General features: G+C 36.5%; 1 protein-coding gene across 2 annotated transcripts in view; it reads right to left on the bottom strand.

Moving 5' to 3' along the window:
• The window catches only part of rab27b (RAB27B, member RAS oncogene family), a 63,531-nt gene that overhangs the window by 36,977 nt on the left and 11,524 nt on the right, over positions 1-15,030 (bottom strand). The gene's annotated exons all lie outside the window — the stretch shown is intronic.

Raw genomic sequence — 15,030 nt, 5'->3', positions numbered from 1 at the left:
AATCCCATCCATCCACTTCCTGAGAAAAGGAAGATATCAGCTTCAACAGTTTCCGCATGTGTCTTCTGGTTTGTGCTTCACTGTTCATTCTGAAAAAGCCCATTTTTGGTTTGGTCACCCATTTTATGCATAGGCATTGCATTACCAATCTTCTTGTCAAGCGATATTACTGCTGTCTTGAAAGAACGCTGGAAAGAACGCTGGAAATCTGAGGTAAAAGTAATTTACAGTGCACAAGCGAAATGATGTACAGATGTACAGATATACAACAGGAGTGACAAACCATCCCAACAGAGATACAAGGTTTCAGGTGTAAAAAAATGTTTTTAAATCTGCCAAAGGCTATCAAAATATAATTGGTCATGCTCCAATATCCACTTATGTTTAAAATGTACGAGAATTATTCAAGGAAAACAAACACTATTCTGACTTTGAATCTTGTATACATTTAATACACGTTGTTGCGCAACCTCATCCTTGTCTTATCAAAGACTGAAATATAAGAATACATAAAAGATCAAATATAGCCTTTAACTGCAGGTATGTGCACAGTGTTACAATACATTATTTGGAAGGCTGTAATGGCTCTTCCGGTCTAGGATCTGTCAACTAAATGTAGTTGTGAGGTCATTGTTACTTACAGTACATTTACAAGAATGCAAAATATCTTGCATAACGAACTATCCTGATCTTGGAGTGCTTCCGAATCCAGTGGCTTTATTATCAGTGTATTGAATCTCCTTCTTGCAAAGAGGAAAGTGAAGGATCTGAATTAATGTATAAAACTTAATCCACATTCACTGAAAAGTAATAGAGTTCAAAGCCTATAATGCTTATTTATTCATCCATTTCTATCTGCTTTATCCAGTACAGGGTCACAGGAGAGCCAGATCATGTCCCAGCAAGTAAATAGACACAAGACAGGATACACCCTAGACAGAATGCCAGTACATTGCATGACACACACACGCACACACACACCAGGGCCGATTTCTCCAGAAGCCAATCATTTCTTATTCATTACATAATTGTCTTTATTTGTTAATCTGAACATAACTTTTCCAGCATTCACTCAAGACGGTAGTAATACCACTTGAATGGAAAGTTGATAATGCAACACCTACCAATGTCTTTGGGCTGAGAGAGGAAAAAACCCATGTGAATACAGGAAGGACATAAAAGCTCCACAGAGACAGCACCCCTGGAATTTAAACCCAAGATCCTAGTGCTGCGAGAATACAATGCTAACCACTGAAACACCATGTCTCCCCTAATTTATGATTATGTTTTGTGTAATTTCGATCAACAAATAGCAAAATCAACAAAAATCTACATTAGTCGCACATTTATAACCTACTTGCTTTTAAGTAACTTCAGTGAATCCAATTAACTTCTCATAAATCCAATGTATGTCTCTCCTATCAGCAATGTCACACTTCCTCTTTATTAGAATCATCAATTATTTTTTGTTGTACACCCACTCAAGATGGAATCACCATTTTTCTGCTTTTTCATATCTCGTCTCATGGCTTCGAACCCTGCAACCACACAGAAGGAAGAATGAGCAAGTCATTTATCTTTCAACACTCACACAGGCAACACAGCCCAGTACTGGAGGTGAGGTGTTGATTGGAGGAATCCCAAGTCACAGTCGGTCAGTCACAGTCACCGTCCGTTAATGACATGCTCCAGGCATAGAACTTGTGATCACAGATCTCAACACGAACTTGTTGAGGTCCTTATACTTTGTGCATTGTAACCCTTTTAATTTTCACAGGGGAATGCCCTTTTCCTCCCTAACAAATAATGCAAGATTTGAAAGCCTACCCACTAACTTAACATGAGAACTTCTGTTTAATGCCTTTAAAATTTCAACCACACAAATAAAGAGTCAATATAAAAAAAACATTTGAAAAAGGCAAAATTCAAAGGATTGTTTAGTAATGCTTTTAGAACTGACAGAGGATTGGCATTATTATTAAACATATTATACACAATATTATTCGAACACATTTCCTGCTGTTAAGTCAATTTTACCATTCTCACTGCTAGCACTTACTGAAGCAATTCAATATTCAACACTGAAGCACATCTTTCTTTGATGCCTCTCTTTTTAAATGAATGGAGGTAAAATATGAATAACCTTCTCTAAATTACCATTTGAAAGACTATTTGAGCCAACCAGTAATGAAGATTAGAACCAGTTCATACTGAAAGCATTAAGAATTACAGTTCTATTTAAGGCCTTATTTTTTCACAAATGGAATCTAGCATGTCAAAGACCACAATTCAATGTCAACAACTGTAAAATTGAAGTAGTTTTTCATGTCTCCATTTTCTTTTGATTTTCTATGTAACGTATTTCATAAGTCATACGTGCGATACTTATTTTTTGTTTATTATTACCATTTTAATCTATAATTACTTTTGCAATCTCAGCCAAATGTTTTTTTTTTATGTGGTATAATTTTTTGCACGTGTTGTAGCTCATTCTCTCACCATGGAACACATATAGTAGACTGTTTTAGGAAGTAGGCAATAACAGCTATAGATAAGAAGTTTCTAAAAGCTAAAGATGCAAGCTGAATGACAAAGTACTGAAAAAAACACTGAGAACTACTGTAGTACTGCATTTTGAGAGCTATTATCATTTACAATGTGAATGGTATTATTAGTCATTCATTTTGTGGCCTTTATAGAGCTTTCAAAGCAAACAGAATATTAGGTTAAATAGTAGAATGTATTGTACAGTAAGTGTAGAATTTTAAAAAGTGGATTTTAAATTGTAGAATGCACCATTGAGAACTCATTTAGACTAGTGTGCTCAATTTTGGTCACCTCATTACAAAAAAAGATGCTGCTACTCTGGAATTAGTCCAGAGAAATGTGACGCGATATCATACCTTCCCAACCTCAAAGGAAGGCCTCATCTTGACAGGACAGAAGAACTGAACATTTCAATCTTGAGCAGAGTAGGCCACGTAAGGACCAGATTCAATCATTTAAAATCCTCAAAGGCACTGACAAAGTCAATTTAGAGTGCTTATTCAGAATCAACTGTGAAAGACGAAATAGAAGCTACAAGTAGGCACTATGAGTAAGTGCATTTAAAACTGAGAACAACTCCAGCCATGTTGTTAAAGACAATAATCTGGCTTCTTTCAGTAAATGGTTGAGATCCGTGGAATAATTAACCCCTAACAATCACAATGCTTAATCGCTTGATAGACCAATATATAGACTGTTCTTATTTTATATTTTTGTGTTCTTATGTGCCTCATCAGCAATTAAAAGAAAAAAAAATAACATACGAAAAGCAGGCAGCACAATGGCACAGTTGTTAGCATTGCTGCCTTGCAGCCCTGGATTCAAGTCCTGGTGTGCTGTCTGTGTGGAGTTTGTACGTTCTCCTCATGTTTGAGTTTCCTTCGAGTGCTCCGCTTTCTTCCCACAGTCAACTGATATACCGGTAGGTTAACTGGCTTCAGGGAAAATGAGCCCTGAAGTAGTTGTGTGTTTATGTCTGTGTGAAACCTGCAGCGGAATGGCTTGCCCTGCAGGGCATACTGTATACCACTTTGCTCCTCTTGCTTACTGGGATAGGCTCCTGCTCCCCGATGAGCTTGCATTGGAGAACGTGGTTACAAAACCGATGGTTGTACAAAATCATCACGTAATGGTCTAAGTGCTCAATGATATTAGCATATATGTAGGTTAGTACATATGTAGGTTGATCCTCTAGTACAACTCTAATATATGAAATGTTATGATAGCGGAAACCTAAGTATACTTAAAATGATAGGATATTTTGGTTTCTAATTCCTGCCTTCAATGACATCTTCTCTTTAATATTTTATGTTGAGCTGACTGCTGCTTCCATTGGTTTACATCAAGAGAATTTTTTTCACATCTGCTCAACAGTACAACACACCCACACTGGATGTTTCCTTTGGCCCTTCAGTAAAGTGCCAACATCTAAAAGCATACAACAGGAGAAAAATAATCTGTTGTGCTGAATAAAAGATGAGTTTGATAATGATTTCTCGTCACCAAGTCCGTAAATGCACAAGGGTTTAATGCATATTTGCCAATCAACAAAAGTCGTGTAGAAAAATGTAGTGCCTATCAAAACTATTTACTCTCTTGAACTATATCACATTTTATTGTGTTATTATATGGAATCATAATGTATTTAGTTGGGAGTTTTGCCATTTGTTGACACAAAACACTCAATGCCAAAGTGAAAAAAACTTTACAGGTCCTCCAAAACTAGTTATAAATATAAAACTGATAACATAAGTATTCATCACCCTTGAGTCCATATTTGGTAGAGGCACCTTCGACAGAAATTATAGCCAGTCGTCTATAGTCTCTACCAGCTTCTCACATCTGGACATTCGGACTAAAATAACCAAAATTGCTCATGCTCTCTCAACAGGGACAGCTGGTGAACAGCAATTTTAAACTTTTAACAAACAGTTACTATATTTGTCCTGCTATTGGAAAAATACCAGGACAAATGCTTTCTTGCATAAAAGGACAAAACCACAGTCCCTTTTTCTTTTTGAGAAGCTTGAAATCCTGCAGAGATTATAGTAAATGAGCTAAAATGACTTATTTCAAAGTATGTCTAAATGACTCATAAGTCACTCTTCATTCTGTAATAATCTTAAAATCACAAGGGCATCCAGTGTCTTGTTGTTTCAGCACATCTGCATGGCTAACGAACATTCCACACACTATCTGATCTTAACGTTTTGCAATCAAGAATCTTATGCTGAGGCTAATTACTTCACCACTGTGCGAAAACATTAATTTGAGTGACATTAAGAGCCACGTAGTGTTGTGCATTCTTAACCAGTCTTTTAATACTTCATGAATATGGCCTACTGTGCTTTTGACATTTACTAATGCTGCTTGTTCCCTTATCTCTATAGAGACCTACCAGCTGTTAAAGGAACACTGCATTCAAAAAGAACCCTGGTAAATGGCCAATATTGTGAAGTATTGAGTAGAAACTGAATTATATACATACAGTGCAGTCAATAAGTATTTGGACAGTGACAACTTTTTGTTGTTTTGGCTCTGTTCTCCAGCACAATGGATTTGAAATGACTATGAAGTTAAAGTGCAGAATGTCAGCTTCAATTTGAGGGGTTTTGTGTCTACATAGGGTTAACCATATAAGAATCACCGCCATTTTTATACATAGTCCTCCCATTTTAGGGGACCAAAAGTAATTGGACAATTGGCTGCTCAGTTATTTCTTGGCCAGCTGTGTTTCATTTCATCATTAGTTCATGCACAAGCAAGCTAACAAGGGGTCTAGAGCTGATTCTAGATGTGGCATTTGGATCTGGAGTCTGTTGCTGTTGTCCCTCAACATGAGGACAAAAGAAGTGTCAATGTCATTAAAGCAAGGCTGAAAAACGAGAATAAGTCCATCAGAGACATAGCCAAAACATTAGGCGTGTCAAAATCAACTGTCAGCAATAGCAAACAACCTGGTAGACCACAGAAGACCACAGTAGTGGATGACCGAAGAATACTTTCAATCATGAAGAAAAAACCCTTTTCGACAGTTGAACGGATCAAGAACACTCTCCAGGATGTAGGCATAGATTTGTCAAACACTACCATAAAGAGAAGAATACACCAGCATAGCCTCAGAGGGGTTCACCACAAGATGCAAACCACTGGTAAACCTCAAGAACAGAAATGCCAGGTTACAGTTTGCTAAAAAGTACATAAAAAGCCTGTAGATTTCTGGGACAAAGTCTTATGGACAGATAAGACCAAGATTAACCTGTACCAGAGTGTATCTGTACTTGTCTTTTTGTATACAGACAGGGTATAGGTATCCTATATTAGGTGACTAAGCAGAATGCACTACCTCTTAACCAAAATCAAATCTGAAGAAAAATGCTTATACATTGGCTGTTATGGAAAGTATTGACCTGAAATTTAGAAGGAATAGAAATAAGCCATCCTTTGGTTCTTAATTGGTTAATCATTATTTCAAACCCTTATACTGACAACAAGAAAAAAAAGGCTGAACTGTCTATGGAATTAATCAGTGTGCCCCTAGGAGACAGCTTCTTCTACAGCATATCTAAAATTTGATCCTGAAGTAATCCTTCAGGCTTTCATTCCTACTGACCTTTCAATTTCTTAATTGAACATTTAATATTAACAACTGCTTAATTAAACTTTCATTTTTTAGATGTGCACCTGTACACTAAAACACCTAAAATTAATTAATCACCAATACATTGTTATTAATAAGCATCTTATGCTGGAATTAAAACTAGGTGATACAGGACAAGGGCTTTAAAATTCTACCTAGTGCACCTAATATACATCCCCTTGAGCTTAAATGACATTTGTGTTAGTCAATGCAAAGCTGTTAAAAACATGTATAAAATGCAGCATAAACATTTTTTATGGTGGGGCTTCAATGCTTTAAGTTCCAAGAACAATACTAAAATTCTCACCATTTAAAACCTGGGCTCTTTTAAGGAAGAACTTTAATTCCAGTGTTCTTGGCATTGTTCACAAATTGTCAAGACAAACAGAGATCAGAAAATCCCAGATTCTTTAGGCACCATTACAGTTACAGAAGACAGAAGAGATTCAAATGGGCTGAAAGGAAAAAAAGTAAAAATATGGACATATAATTTAGGCTGGAAAGGATGCAAATCACCCTTATGCACCTTGATCAAAGTAACAGAAAATGAAAGAAGAGACTGGCATACTCTCTAATGACATAGAGGTATCATTAGCAAATGAATCAGTCTAACCAGACAACTAAATTAATTACCAGTATCTGTCTGCATTACTATAAGTTGAAGAATAAGTTTAAGTTGAAAAACCATTCAATTTTCAGATATAATTACACAGGCTTCACCCATACTTCCAAAGAGCAGAATGTTGGATCTATAAGGATAGAAGAGAAGCTATAAGGATCTATAAACAATATCCTTGTGTTTTCTGGAATTCAGCTAATCATTTATGACAAATAGGACTTTTCTCAATGTGATGCTATGAATATTTTTAAAGTTGTTTTAAGCAAGACACATTATCCAATCTGTAACTCATTCTGTTATCTGATGTTTTGTGTTGCTATTTCATCTGGACTATGAACACATCTGTCTCTCCTTTGTCACCTTTGTCTCTCCAGGTCTTATGCATTTGACATATAATAGCTTTGCCCAACAAAATGCTGAGACAGATTAAGCATACACATTTAAAATTGCGTTTACAGAAATTTTGAGTTATGGATTGTGCGAAGACATTGCTCTCATTTTTGTATGCGGGTTCTGTGTCGGTCTTTAGTTTGGATTAGCCTGGCTATAGAAATTGTTACTAGCACTATATTTTTTCATGGGTTTCGTAAAGGAACAGGCTGTTACTTGGTCTCGGCTTTGAGCCATTCTACAGAAATACAGCACGGGTTAGCACCATCGCATATCCCTTCTTCAGTTCTGCTCATTGGAAGAAGGGCTGCAAGTACCACTGTCGATGTTAGTGTGCAACCAGCCGAAAACAAAATTCCCTGATTGCTGCTGAAGATGACGGTTCTATGATTTTTCCGAATGCCAGTGAATGTTAGTGAACAGGGTGCTGCTCTCACTGCTGGCCACACAATATAGCTGCTGGGAAAGGACAGCAGAGTCTGGGCCAAGTATCCAAGCTGTTACAGGTACTGAAGAAAGAGGCAAAGGTGAGAGAGGAAGGCTGAACCAGACTGATGCTGGTGCTGTGCTAAAGATGCCCCTGTCTCTGGTATTCTTTCAGGGATTATTTGAAACAGGAGTCCAGACTTTGGATAATGACTCCAGCAGCTCTTGAACTCCAATCCTTGAATTCATGGAATCAAATTAGATATCCCTTGATTTGTGGGGTGGCTATCTAATCAAATGTCTCAGCAGTCGAAACACATTTTACTAGAGCAAAAGTACCTCTCCATGATGAGTGATGATTCAAACCAGAAAAAAAAAGCCTGAGCATCCATAATACACCCTACGATATTATACTGGATACTGATTTTAAAAAATCACAATGGTGCAGATATCTTTATAGATTTATTTAATACTTTAGATACTATGATAACTACAATTTGCTAATTCATTAATGTTCCCATCCAACTTGACAAAATTAGTGCAGGTCTGGAAAAAAAATGGGCAGGAAGAATACCATTATAGAGCACACTTTAACAAAAACTGTAAATTACTGCTAAACTTGTTTCCGCAAAGTATTGATGGGTAGTTAAATACATTATTCAAACAACCTATTTTAGTTTTGGATTTTTCTTTGATGATATTTAAGCCTACCTCCTTTCATTTAAACATTAATTTATAAAATTGCATTTTTGTAAGTCAATAAAACAAGACATCACAGGAAGTTGGTGAAACCTTTTTCAAGGTACTGAATATAAAACACTTTGAGATGAAAAGCTCTATATAAATGTAGTTATTATAGTCAAAATGGCTTAATATTGTCTCCTGAAAGATGCAGAAACATCTTACATCCTGTGACATTATTTACCAAGGTTACAAAAAAAACACAGCAACAAATTCTATGGATTCTATAATTAATTTAAACTTTCTTGTTGTAAATCAAATTAAATTAGACATTCATGAGAAAATGGGACTAAAAAGCAAAACCTATGCATATATAAAATACATTTTAGAACACATTTTGTATTAACAGGCCTCGTGCAAACCACAATTTTCTTCATTCTCTTTCCTACCGAATAAAATTAAAATAATGGATTAACGGTGCCATCTGATCTTTGAAGAACTTCAGTATCAGCTTTCTAAAACTTTGAATTTTATATTTTTATTGTGTGCTCTATTTTTCTACCTATTTATACAATTAAATAAATACTTGGTATACTAAAGATTTAAATGGAACGTTTTAACGTGTGCATAACTACACACAAGAGTGTATAATCTTCTATCCAGATGCTAGTTTTCCCAGTTGTAACATTATGGCATGCCTGCGATTTTCCCATTGTAACTCAAGGGTTCGATTTATCCCCAGCTGCATGTAACCCGGCTAAAAATGTCAAGCCCTGCTTCACAAAATTGGAAAAGGTAATAACTGGATAAAGAAACTAGTGCCAGAAGCGCAGTCTGTAAAACATAAACCTACATAGGGAATGCTGTCTTAAGAAACACTGCCACTTGAAGTTGCTAGGGAACTAAGGATATAACTACAGTACTCACCAGCACTGCTGCAGGAGTTCAATGTCGATTGGCTGGAAAGCGTTGATAAATGTGTTTATTATTAGATAAAAGGAGATTAATAATAAAGATGTGTAATAAAAAATATATACTAAATGTATATTCCACATACTGTAGGTATTTACAATAGAAAATATCAATTCCATGCACCTTATTACAGAATGGGCCCCATCAGTAGTAGGCCATTTGAGCAGTAATGACTCAGAGATTTTACTGGTGTTGTATTATCTTAAAAGTAACAAAACATCAGGGGTTGATGGAATTTTCCCAGCTGTACTTAATGAAATTAATAATTTTATTCATAGACCCTTAACTAGGATATTTTATCACTCATTTTGGACAGGAGCTATGCCAAAGATTGGAATATTGCAAAAAGAGCAGAACCAAAGCAGAACACTGAAATCCGAAGTAACACACTGAGGATTGGTTAATAAATAGGAAATGATAATAATAATTAATAATTGCTAACACTTATATAGTGCTTTTCCGGACACTCCACTCAAAGCGCTTTACAGGTAATGGGGACTCCCCTCTACCACCCACCAATGTGCGGCCCATCTGGATGATGCGACGGCAGCCATAGTGTGCCAGAATGCTCACCACACATCAGGAATCAGTGGGGAGGACTGGCCAAATTTTACATCTCATCCGAAGGAGGGGCCTGTTTACCGTATAGTGTCACTGTCACTATACTGGGGCACTAGGACCCACATGGACCGCAGGGTGAGCGCCCCCTGCTGGCCCCACTAACACCTCTTCCAGCAGCAACCTTGGTTTTTCCCAGGTCTCTTATCCAGGTACTGACCAGGCTCACACCTGCTTAGCTTCAGTGGGTTGCCAGTTGTGAGCTGCAACGTGATATGAGTCATTTTAAGCAGTACAATCATAAACGAGTCAATGTAAGAAGAGGTGTACCACAGAGAACCATTTTAGGTCTCATCATCAATTTATTGTTTAAACTTAGACATATTCAGTGTGGCAAAAGTGTAGAAATTCAGTCTACAACAAAGGAGAAAGAAGAAAATTGATTCAAGTATATAAAAATCCAAGGGTTATACACAAGGTCAGACAAGGAAAAAAATTCAGAGTAAGTGTTCAGACATCGAAGTCTGAAAGAAGAGATGGTCATCTGTTCAGGGTTACAAATATATTAGTAAATCTTGGGATTACAGTCAAGGAGAAGGATGCACTTATCACATACTGTATATACATCCATGTCAGTCCTGATTCTGTAGCAAACTGTTTAAGAAATTAAAAGCACTAAAAGTGAAAAATTACCAATTTCCAGACAGTTCCAATTATAGGTCAGCCAATTTAACAGAAACATCATTGTATTTAGTAGATAATATAATCAATTCATTCATTCACAGGCTATCCCTCAATGTTGAGAATAATTGTCTTCCATGACCTCTTGAGCGACAGACAGGACCAGTATGAGATCTGCACATGCTTGGCAGCTTGAGCAGGTGTTGTCTTGAGATATCTGATCATATAGTTTGTAATCTGGTCATGGCTCTCTTTGTATTCACCCTGTCAATACTGACCCCACATTACTCATTGCCCATGTTCCACAGTGAAGATGAAGGGCTGGACTCTGAAACCCATATAATCGATAACAGCACATCAACAGGAATCCAGACCTTTACTGCAGCAAACCAAAGCATGCATTATAATAGCACTGTCTGTTCACCTAACTTCACCCACTTTCCCGACGTCAGACCCTTCAGTATTGAAAGTGCTGCTGTCACACTCACCCCTATGTGTGGAAGAACTAAAATTATTTTTATGCATTTCACACTTGTCTAAACCCCCACCACCAACAACAACCTGTTTTACTGTTAAGAAATTATTTTAAGATTTGATTTAGATGGGAAAAAATGCTAAATCATCACAAATGCAACAAATTACTAATATACTGGACTCCATATTTTGGGGTATCACTTAACTTGCTAACAACTTTTTTTTTCCCCATGAAGGGGAGTTAATGAAACACCAAATCCACTCAAAAGAATTAAAGAATGCTTGACTTCTTCATTTCATGATTCAATGCAATACTTCTGTGTATTTTTATTAAGCTAATTAATCCACAGTTTATTTGTTTACCATGTTTATTTGATATTTGAGGTACTGTACACACTTTTCTATATCAGATTTCTTTAGCTTGCCACAACGTTTCATGATGGAAATGCAGTCACTGGACACAAATTTGAAAAAAGAAATCAGTGTGTTTGTTGCACCCTGTAATGCAGCCATGGATATTGAATGTAGGCATAATTGTGCAAATATTGTTGCAGTGACACGTCTCTGACCCTGGCTGATTAACTTGGAGGAGCCTGGAAGTGTAGAACCTAAGTAAAAAAACACAAACAGCCTTGCTTAGGGCTATCTCAGAATTTTTGCAGTACTACTTTTATGTCAAATGATTATGCAATGAATATGGAGGGATATGTATATACAAAATTTAGGTCTATGTACAATAAATTAAACCATGAGCTCCTGACAGAATACTTTGACTAATTTATTCTGTTCAATTATTCTTACACAGTATTAAATTGTCTCCATTTGCTTGGGTTCAGATGTTATCTGAATTTGTGAATATTACTTAATTTATTATTTTCTGAAGATCATGGTCAAGGCGAAAACCGAATGTTCTCATTGTGAACACAAAACAGTATCCGATGGTGCACCAGACTTGTTTTAGCTACACTGTAACACTTTTCAAAATCTGACCGATTTAAAGACAGAATAAGAGCACAATCTACTACTTTAAAATCCAATGGGTATTGTTTATTCCATGAAATCAACAAACAGATTGTGCCAACAGCAGTGTAGCCTCATTTTACAATATGCATAATACACTTGCAATTCAAATTTATAGCCTGCTTGCAAGCCAGTGTTTGTAGAACCAGTCTGGTACCTGCTACACTACACTGCATGATTCAAAAATCCCCCCAAACCAAAATGGTTTCCAAATACAATATGTACAGAAAACGAATACTTTTGTGAAATAGTAAGCCGAATGGATAAAACTGGCATTTCTGATAATGTGCTTGTTGTAATATTACTGGTTTTCATATACATGCAATGTATCTATAACTCATAAAAACAATAATTACTATGGATTAAATCCTCGTGAATAGTCGTCTCGTTGAAACCAACAAAGTCATTCAGGGTCACGCGCTCTTCATGGTTTAAAATTTAGCGATCAAAACTTAATAATTCGGTTGAATCAGTGACGTTTTAAGTGGTGGTAAGAATTCAACTCTAGTAATTTCAACATTTCTGTATGAAATTTAATTTCATCTCATCTGACCCCGAAAAATAATTAGCGTCATATCGTGTCATATGCTGAGCATGCTCGACTCAAAACTGAGGAAAACATGGCAATACCGCTGTCTTTTCAAAGCTTTGTACTACTAAATGCTTTTCATGTCGTCTGTCTGACAGTACGAGGAACATATTCAAAGTAATCTATATAAGGTAAACTTGACAATACATCAGGGCTTTGTACTATTAAATATTAAGACTATTGTCTTTCCGTGTACAAGATACAGTTCGCCGCAGGTAAACAAATATTCATAAGTCGAAATAGTGGGACGAAACAAAAGCTTTATGTCAACACTTTGTACCTACAATACATACAGTATGAATCTAGTAAAAATATTGAGTTTCAAAAGTGCCATAACGTTCAACTTGACTAACACGTGAATTCTTTATTCACCATCGCAACCTCTCTCCGCTATGATAGGCTACAACATGAAACGTCACCGTTCCGCAAAGAATTGTGGGTAATGCCCTTCGGTGGAGTGCGCTCCGATGTGGACTTCAGAGAAGGGCGCAGTGGGGGCACTCGTGAGCACCCTTGTGAAACACAGATGAGAAACGCGACACCCTAACCCTTGCAGATCCGAGAGGAAACGCACGTATGAAGGGCAGAAGACAGCAAGTGTGCAAACTGGGACACACCTAAATATTTAGTGTAGCAAAAGACAAAACAAATGAATTAATATAAAAACCTATCATCAAAGTGCATGGTGCCTAACAATATAAAGCTAAAATTGTTTAATATAGCCCACTCTTGTATAACCTATGACCAGTCCATAGTACTACCACTCCACAACTCCTGACTCTCAGTGCTTGCCAATCAATTGTTTACAAACGAACAAGTAATAGGTTTATTCCATGCTGCAAAGAGAAGAAAGAAAACAATGTTTTGGCTGTGGAGCCTTCTTCTGGTGTGAGCAGGTGTAAATCAATAGTTTATACCACTTGGTGAAAATCTTCTTTGCAGAAATGCACTGCCAACGGTTTTTAGAACACAGCAAGACTGGATAAACTCCCATGCACTTCTGCCTTATTTATATCTGCGTTATCATCGTAAACAGCTCTCCTCCATCTGTCACCCACGAGAAAAATGATATATTTTTAAATTAAATCTACAGACAAACTGGGGTTCGCTCAAGAAAAAGATGGCATTTGATACTTCAGAGCAATTTCTTGGCTTTCACAAATATTTGCAAGCCATTAAAACCTGTCATTTGTTTATCAACTTGTACCTTCTAAGGGAAATAAATTGGAGCAAAAGGTGGTGAAATGTCAAATGTCAAACTCTCTTGTAGCTTCTAACTTGAGACAGACAAGAGCATGCAGTAATAGGTTTATTCCATGCTGAAAAGAGAAGAAAGAAAACAATGTTTCGGCCATGGAGCCTTCTTCAGGTGTGGTGTAACACTTTTATTATGTTAGCACACTATGACACTGTATTGTAGAAAGGAGCCTTAGAAACAAAAACAATCTGCTGGAGTTAGAGCTACACTGCCCAATGTGAAAGCATAATGCCAAATAACACACTAACATCTAAAGTAGATACTGTAGTATAATGCTGTTCAACACAGAAATCTGGTGCATTGTAATGCAAGATAATCTGCATAATGTATTATAACTGATGAGCAGGGATCTTGTAATCATTCAATACAAAGAACAGCTGTATTGATCTATTTATAGGAGTTATAATATTCTATCTAAGGACGTATGCGTGACTGCGTTAAAATAAGCAAAGAATGGTTAAAATCAGAACTTCACAGCAAAGCCATTTCAGCCGACAGGAGTTATTACAAGCTGGATTTCTAACTTACTTTTGTTTTTAGTTGGTCTCCTTCAGGAAACCCCCATTGATCTTGGAGGTCGTAGAATAAAGCAAATTAATATCATAAAGCCCTTTAATAACATTTTTAGTGTTTACAGCATACCGTCATTTTTAGTGTAAGCTTGGCTAACTGCAAAAAGTAGTCAAAGTAGTAAACAAAGTAAAAGTAAATAAACATGGAGGTTCCTGTAACTTCCTCTTCTTATATCAATATCTATTTTCCAAATGGGAACTTGTTTACATTCTGTTAGGCCATCATCCTTAAATAATGGCAAATTATTTCAACTCACATTATGAGTCATTGTCACAGCTGTTCTATGCCAAGCAGTGACATTTAGCACTTACTACAAGAAGTTATTTGGAAAAATAAAACAGATGAATTGTTGCTATTCTTTTAGATAAACTGATTCAGATTGTTTTACAATGTTTAAACACGGACAGTCTAAATGGCACATCAGTACAGGTATATGTCTGGTGTAAAATTATTTGTAGCAAGTGAACAGCATTTTAGTTTTAATATCTTGCAGTGTGCTGTTCTCCATAGCCGAAACCCAAATGTATTTAGTGCCTGCAGAGAATAGAGAAAATCATTATAATATTTGTTGCGGTTTTTCTAACCCATGTATAATCTGACAA

This window comes from Lepisosteus platostomus, chromosome 4 (assembly GCF_059453375.1).
Source record: "Lepisosteus platostomus isolate fLepPlt1 chromosome 4, fLepPlt1.hap1, whole genome shotgun sequence".
Classification (NCBI taxonomy): Eukaryota; Metazoa; Chordata; class Actinopteri; order Semionotiformes; family Lepisosteidae; genus Lepisosteus; species Lepisosteus platostomus.
The sequence above is the reverse complement of the archived record's forward strand: the minus strand, read 5'-3'. Positions and strand labels throughout refer to the sequence as shown.